At 51.1% G+C, this 7,681-nt stretch overlaps 1 pseudogene; it reads left to right on the top strand.

Annotated features, from left to right (window-relative positions):
- Window positions 1–3,571: 3,571 nt before the first annotated feature.
- LOC144105092 (uncharacterized) lies at window positions 3,572–5,184 on the top strand (annotated as a pseudogene).
- The last annotated feature ends 2,497 nt before the right edge of the window (window positions 5,185–7,681 follow it).

Genomic DNA, 7,681 nt, shown 5'->3' with positions numbered 1-7,681 from the left:
TGCTGGTGCCACCCAGCAACAACGCGGCTAGGTCTGCGCATACGCAGGGCGGGAGTGCGCTGAACGCAGCCTCGAAGAGCTCCAAGCAACTCCGGTGGCGGCCGCAGAACACGCCGCGCATTGAAAAAGATGACATCGTCTTGGTACTGAAACCAAGAATTACGGTCTACCTCAAGGCAACTTTTGGTCCTGGACGAGCCGGCGCTGCAGTCCGCAGCACCTCGGGGACGACGCAAATGCTGGACTTGAGGTGTGGCCCGTTTGGGACCAAAAAGGCCTTGTATGTGCACTGAAATCTGTCGACACCGCGGAGAAGCTACTCCGGGATATTGTGCTGCCGGTAGGGGAACGCGGGCTACCGTTCCGGGGACACCCTAAACTCTCCGGTGTGTTCTGTCGTGGCGTCGTGACTGTTTCGCCAGACGAAACACCTGAAAGCGTTAAACGAAAACTCAGTGCGGAACAAAATGTGGTGTCTGTGCGCAAGCTAGGGGGAACCCCGGGTGCGGTGGTCACATTCGCGGGTTCCAAGGTGCCACGGACGGTGTTGTACAGCTACGAACGGCTCCCTGTTCGCCTGTACAAGAAAACAGTGCCAGCATGCCACAGCTGTGGCACAGTGGGCCATCGGGCCGATGCGTGCCCGCGACCGCAGCCGGGCGCTGCAAACGCTGCGGAGTCCAGGTTGCCGATGCCGCTCCTGACGGCCCGGCAGAACATGACTGTGTTCCGAGCTGCCTCATCTGCGGAGGCGGCCACACTACCGGAACTCCTGGCTGTGCCGGGCGGTTCCGGAAAGCCATCAAGCCGAGCTCCCCATCCGGATCCAAACTGAAGTCAAAGACGGGGCCCAAGCAGGCTCCTCCGCCCAAGGCCAAGAAAGCGCCAGCCGATCAGGAAACCAAGGCCAAACCCGGCACATCGAAACCTGTCAAGTCCGCGACCCAGGCGGTTCCCCCGGTCCTCAACGCCAGGGACTTCCCGCCCTTGGCACCCGTCCAACCACAGGTGAGCAGTTGGAGTAGGGCAGTCTCCGGGCCCCCTACCCGTCTCTCCCCTACCGAAACTGCCCTACAGCAGCAGGTAGAGGAGCTAAGGCGCCAGAACCAAATTCTAGCGCGCAGAATTCTAGAATTAGAGGCCAAACAGGCGGAGTCATCCGAACCAATGCAAGAAGCTGAGCCAGATGACGAGGATGACGGATCATCCGTAACATCTTGCCTCACTAGCGTCACGCGGCAGTGCGGGGACACGGTAGTTGGATCTGCTGGTCGCATCGCCGGCCTAGAGGCATTGCAGCGCCAAACCGAGCAACTGGAGGAGCAAGTGGCGGCCCTCCCGAATCAAATCATATCAGTCCTTCCTGGACATGATCAAGGCAGCTTTAACGCAAGCACTTCCCGACCTTATGGCCCAGGTCACTGACTCGGTCCTTAAAGCCGTGCAGCCCTGGGTCAGCACCCAAATTAAGAACGCCACTAGCTGCGAATCCCCTCACCTCAAACGTAAGACAGCCTCCCGCCAGGCAGCGGAGGAACATGGTTCAGGCTCTGCAGCTGGTGGGTCGGTGCGGCCAATCGCTGGGGTTGCGCTGGGTCCCGGCCAGAGCTAGTCCGCTCGTCCGTAAATAAATGGAACAAAATGGCTAGCAGATCTAATAGGAATGATAAAAACCTTGAAAAATTCCAGATCATCGAATGGAACTGCAGGGGTTTCAGAGCTTGGAAAAAAGGGTCACACCTCCAGCTCTACCTGCAGTCCCTAGGAGACATGCCGGCACTCATTGCCCTGCAGGAGCCCGGCAAAGACGCTAAATTATCAGGCTACAGCACCTTTCAGAGGTCCGCCTCTACGTGCATCTTGGTGAATAAAGCTTACACCATGGTTCAGGTCGACTTAGACTTGAGTACCGAGCAAGAATATACAATGGTCCGGGTACTGCCTCTCAGATGCAGCGACCCGTCAATACATATCCTCAACATATACTGCCCTCCGCATAAGCCGCGCATAAATTTTAATGAAATCTTCCTTCGCGCGATAAAAGTGGCAGCCAAGGAGCCTCTAGTGATCGTTGGAGACTTCAATGCTCCCAGCCTTCATTGGGGCTACCACTTCGAACAGGCAAGAGGACGTAAGCTGGCGGAGCTCATCTCCACCCTCAGCCTCACGTTGCTCACGGACCCGGCGTATCCCACCCGAGTGGGGTAATCGGTAACCCGCGACACGTGTCCCGACCTTTCTCTCGTTAAAAATGCTAGAGCGGCTGCTTGGGAGAACTTGGGAGATTCTCTAGGCAGCGATCACCTCCTTCTCCGGATTACACTCATGGCGAAGGCAGCGCGCAAAAAATGGGGTCAGGCCAAGCTGACCGATTGGCACAATTTCCGAAATCACACTATCCCTCCCGTACTATTTTCCGGCGGCTACGCGGAGTGGGCTAACCACATATACAACATTCAGAAACAACACGTCACAACACTACAAACCACCGAAGAGATCCCCGCAGTGGACACCCGCCTCCTGCATTTGTGGGTAGGCGCGCCGGAGCTTAACTAAACGGTGGAAAAAGCAGAAAAATAATCGCAAATTACGCGACCGCAAAGCCAAACTCACAGATCAGGCTGCAGCATATGCTGCCGAACTCTCAGATTCAAATTGGATAGCACGCTGCGACGCCGCAGCGCATCAGATGAGCTCGAAGGGGACGTGGCGTCTCTTTCGCAGTCTTATCGACCCCTCCCAAACGAGAGGGGAGACGCAAAAGCAGCTCTGGCGGGCTCTGCAAAGGTATCAAGGTACGACGGTGCAACTTGCGGACACTCTGTGCGACAGATATCTCTGTCGTACGGAGGACCCGCCTGGGCCTGAGTACATGTACTCTGGCAGGTCTAATGAAACACTTGATGCCCCTTTTGAGTTGCACGACCTTAAAGCGGCCTTAGCAAAAATGCGCCGGGGTACGGCTCCGGGACGGGATCACATAACAGCGAACCTGTTGGCGAACTTACCGGACCCAGCCTTCCTCCATTTATTAGAATACATAAACAAGATCTGGGACGGGCGTCCACTCCCTCCCGAGTGGAAAACGTCACTTATGACGTTTATCCCTAAAAAAGGTAATGCCGTGAATACGGACAACCTGAGGCCCATATCACTGACCTCAGGTGCGGGCAAGCTTATGGAGACGATGGTTCGGGATCGCCTCTCTCCATACCTGGAGAGTAAGGGCATCTTTGCAGTCACCCTGTTCGGGTTTCGCCCCCACATGTCTGCACAGGATGTCCTCCAGCTGCACAGGGATGTAATACGACCCACAACTATGCAACACAATGACAAAGCCATCTTCGCCCTTGACCTGAAAGGGGTTTTCGACAATGTTAAACACGGAAGCATCCTGGCCAACTTGAGTTCTACCGATTGTGGGACTAGGGCCTACGCGTATGTAAGAGATTTCTTGACTAATCGCCAGGCCTTCCTTCGGATTGAGGGCGAGGAATACGGCCCTTACATGATGGGAACACGGGGTACCCCTCAGGGAGCGGTGTTATCACCGCTCCTGTTCAACATAGCTATGATGCGCCTCCCAAGCCAACTGGCCCGGGTGGAAGGCATTCAACACGCGTTATATGCAGATGACATTACTATTTGGACCACTGAGGGGAGCCTTGGGGACATGGAGGCCCACCTTCAGCAGGCCGCTTCCATAGTCGATGCGTATGCTATGGACTGTGGGCTCCAATGTGCTCCAGCGAAATGAGAGCTTCTGCATGTCAGAGCGAACCCAAAGGATAGGACAGCAATTCAAATCTCTCTGTCAGGAGGTCCTATTAGAGAGTTGGAGGAGCTCCGTATTCTGGGCCTTTTCATTCACCACAGACTCAGACCGGACTCCACCACTGTGAAACTCAAGAGAGTAGGCGAACAGGTAGGGCGTATGGTCCGCCGCGTTTCCAACAAGCGGGGCGGTCTGAGGTGCAGGGACGCGCTTCGGCTCGTCTATGCCTTCGTGACTAGCCGGATCCTCTACGCCGTGCCATATCTCCGTACTACTAAGCAAGACGAGGCGCGAATAGACGCCATCATCCGCAAGGCAACTAAGCGAGCCCTGGATCTCCCGGTGGCTACCTCTAATGCCAAACTAAAGGCATTGGGGGTGCTAAACTCCTACCAGGAGCTGCGGGAGGCCCACCTCGTGAACCAATACACGCGGCTCATGCAGACGGCCCCTGGGCGCCCCCTGCTAAACCGCGTACACATCCAACACAACTGATCTCCAGAGGAGACGGAGCGTATCCCGGTACTGTGGCGCCATATGCTCTGGGTCTCCCCGCTCCCTCGTAACATGGACACCGACATGCACGAAAACAGACGACATGCGCGGGCTCGGGCTCTTGAGAAACAACACGGCTCCCGACCCGATGTATATTATGTAGACGTAGCAGGGCCGTCGCCCACGGGATTTTACACGGCCGTTGTTGTTCACCAGGAAATGCACACGTCGATGAACTCTCTTTTCGATCCCCTAGTTCAATGCGAGCCGAGGAAGTAGCGATAGCGCTTGCTGCCGCCCACGCCAATTCGAGAATCATCATTACGGACTCCCGAAAAGCATGTGATCATTACTTGGCTGGGGAGATCTCCCCCTTAGCTGCTTGCATTCTAAGACGGACTGCCACTGATCCAACACCGAAGAGAATCATTTGGGCTCCTGGCCATCAGGGCGTACGAGGTAATGAGGCCGCTGACGCGGCTGCCGGAGCGCTTATTTACCGGGCTCCTCATCCCAGCTCTTCAGGCTTGGAGACTAACCAGCCGCTGCTGCGATTCGGGGAAATAATAATGCATTATAGCGAAAACGACCGCCTTTTCCCGGCCCCTGCCAAGGGGCTGAGTAAGACGGAGGAGTGAACTTGAAGGCGCCTGCAGACAGGTACTCTGCTCTGTCCTGCAATCTTAGAGCATTACGATCCTAACATGGATGGGAGATGCCCGCACTGTGGGGAGAGCTGCGATATCTTCCACATGGTGTGGGCATGTACTCCAAATCCCCACCTCCCCCCTTCCCCTACCCCTTCCAGAGAGGCATGGGAGACTGCCCTCCTCAACTGCTCCTCGCTTGAGTCCCAAAGGGCTCTGGTGAAAAGGGCGATAGACGGGACATTGTCATGCGATGTCCCGGACTAGGGACTCCGACCATGTAGCGGGGCCACTCTGTGGCTCCCAAACTATATTGCAGCAATTAAAAGTTTTCACCACCACCACCAAAGCATAATCTTGAGCCATGCAGGCTAAACACGCGCTTTCGCACGAACGCTCGGTTTAGCTGCAGGTTAAACCCATAACACTTTTTATTGCCGAAGTCATGAGCTTAAAATGACAGTGAGGATGCGTGGCATTTGGTATGTATCTTTGTACCAATCAACGCGTTCCAAAGCCAAACATGCTATTCACTTAAAGCAAGCTAAACAAGGCCCAAAAGTTATTGACATACCACAATATTCGTAAATAAACTCCGGTTCATTGACAGAGTTTTATGGGTGCGAATACAATTGGACTCAGTTACATCGTGATTCATTCTAAAATCCCTTTAAAACTGTGCTCATGGAGTCCATTGCACGCAGACGTCATAGTAAGTAAAATTTTAAAGGAATTTTTGGACCAATAAACACGTCTTTCGCCACAGGATAAGTATCAAAATTCAAGAAAGAGGCATAAAAGAAATTTTTACTAAGGATCAATCAGGACAGAATTTCTGTTAATGCTATTTAAGGTCCCAGACTAGCAATGTTAAATTTGTTTCTATGTTCCTTGCTTCAGCCAAATGTCTCCAGACGAGCAGTCTTAGTGAAGGCACTAAATTAGTGGTGTAAGTGGCTCCCAGCGGTATTTAACTACGCGCTCATATACACTTCGAATTCTTTGTTGTTGTTAGTTGCACACTATAGTAGGACACAACATGAATAAACTGCAGTTGTTAACACTGCGCTTTGTCTGCGGCGTACTGTATTACTCGCCAGCCAGAAGTTTCGAAATCGGATGACGTTTTATCGTGGAGGAATATTGTGCGCCGGTGCTTAATGTGGGCGGAGCTTCACTGCAGACTTACGTTTTTTACGACTATAGCAGCACAGTTTAACAGTCTTGTCTTCCCATGAGGCTGTTTATTCCTGCTTTGTTTTGTTAATCAGCATACTTGCTGATTCTCAACATTGTCTAAAGTTGCACTGCTTCGGTCAGGAGTCCATATGTCATGAAAAATTAAAAATTTGTTTTTAAGGAAAGGAAATTGCGCAGTATCTCTCTCACATCTTGGCCCCCAACGAAACTGCGGCGCCGTAAGGAAAGGGACAAAAGAGGGACTGAGAGAAGAAAGGAAGAAAGAGATGCCCTAGTGGAGGGCTCCGGAATAATTTCGACCACCTGGGGATCTTTGTGCGAATCTTTGCGCTCATATATTTTTAAATTGTTTGTGTTAGTCAGTTACACACTAGGAGTGCAATTTAACAGCCTTGTCTTCCCCTGAGGCTGTTTTACACTATAGCTTTGTTTTGTTAATCAGCTTACTTGCTGACTGTCAGCACGATGTGAACTTGCGCTGTTCCGGCCATTAATCCCTGTGGCTCCCTTCATTCGTTTCGTTTTCGAATCGCTACGAATGTCTTACATGGCGAGTTGCCACCGCAGTAGTTTAGAAATAACCCTACTCTCCCTACCATGTTTTTAAGATGCTTTGTCGTTTACTCCAGTTATTGGCTTTTGCACACCAAAGCATGTAGGTATTTCTCAACCAGAAATTAGTCTGTGGAAAAGAAAAAAATATTCCGAAGCTATTTCGTCGCCCACTATTAAAATTATTAAAAGCTATTAAAACTATTAATTAAAAATAAGTGTTAAAAGCTATTAAATTATAAAAACTATTAAAAGCTCAAGAAAATTCTTTGACAGCATAGCGAACAGGCGGCAACACCAGCTTACTCGGTCTTTAAACCCAAAATGCACTAAAACTTATTCTATTGGGAAACAAGCCAGGCGGTAATTTAGTGCGCGAATGAATTTGGAAACTTTTTTCTCCTGTAGATGATGCTGTGATTTAAAGATCTCTCAGTCTATTTGAACATGTTTAAAGTTTTTACACCTGGGTGACTTTTATTATTAAAAACATTGATTTTAATCCAAGAAAATATATAAACATTATAAATAAGGTTTTCCTTTTTATAGGAATAACGTCGCTGGAACGAAACAGTGCGTAATCACCAATACTGAAGTTTCTGTACCCTTCACCACGTTTCTAAATTTTACAACTAGCCTTGGCACCTTGCACAATAGCTGCGCTGAGGTGCGCAATGCTTCTGCAGACCCATCATGGCTCTTTCTAAATTACGGTGGGAATGTTGGAAGCAGGTGAGGATATTATTGCTATTATTCAGATAGTTCACTACTATGACAAGTCCCAGTGATATTACGTATAAGCTGCAGATGCTAGGACTACCCCACTCACTTCTTGAAGTCCTGGTGTTTGCCGATAACATCCCAAGTCGAGCACTGATCGCAGTACTCGTTCTGCTTGTTCGGGGCGTACGGGATGTGGGGGCAGGGTCTTCTCCGGTTGTCACTGAACTGGCTAATTTGCAACGGCGGAAAATGCGTTGATGCACAGCAGCGTGGGGTGTGATGCTTCAAA

The sequence above is a fragment of the Amblyomma americanum genome, chromosome 9, assembly GCF_052857255.1.
Source record: "Amblyomma americanum isolate KBUSLIRL-KWMA chromosome 9, ASM5285725v1, whole genome shotgun sequence".
Lineage (NCBI taxonomy): Eukaryota > Metazoa > Arthropoda > Arachnida > Ixodida > Ixodidae > Amblyomma > Amblyomma americanum.
This window is presented reverse-complemented; position numbering and strand designations above follow the sequence as displayed.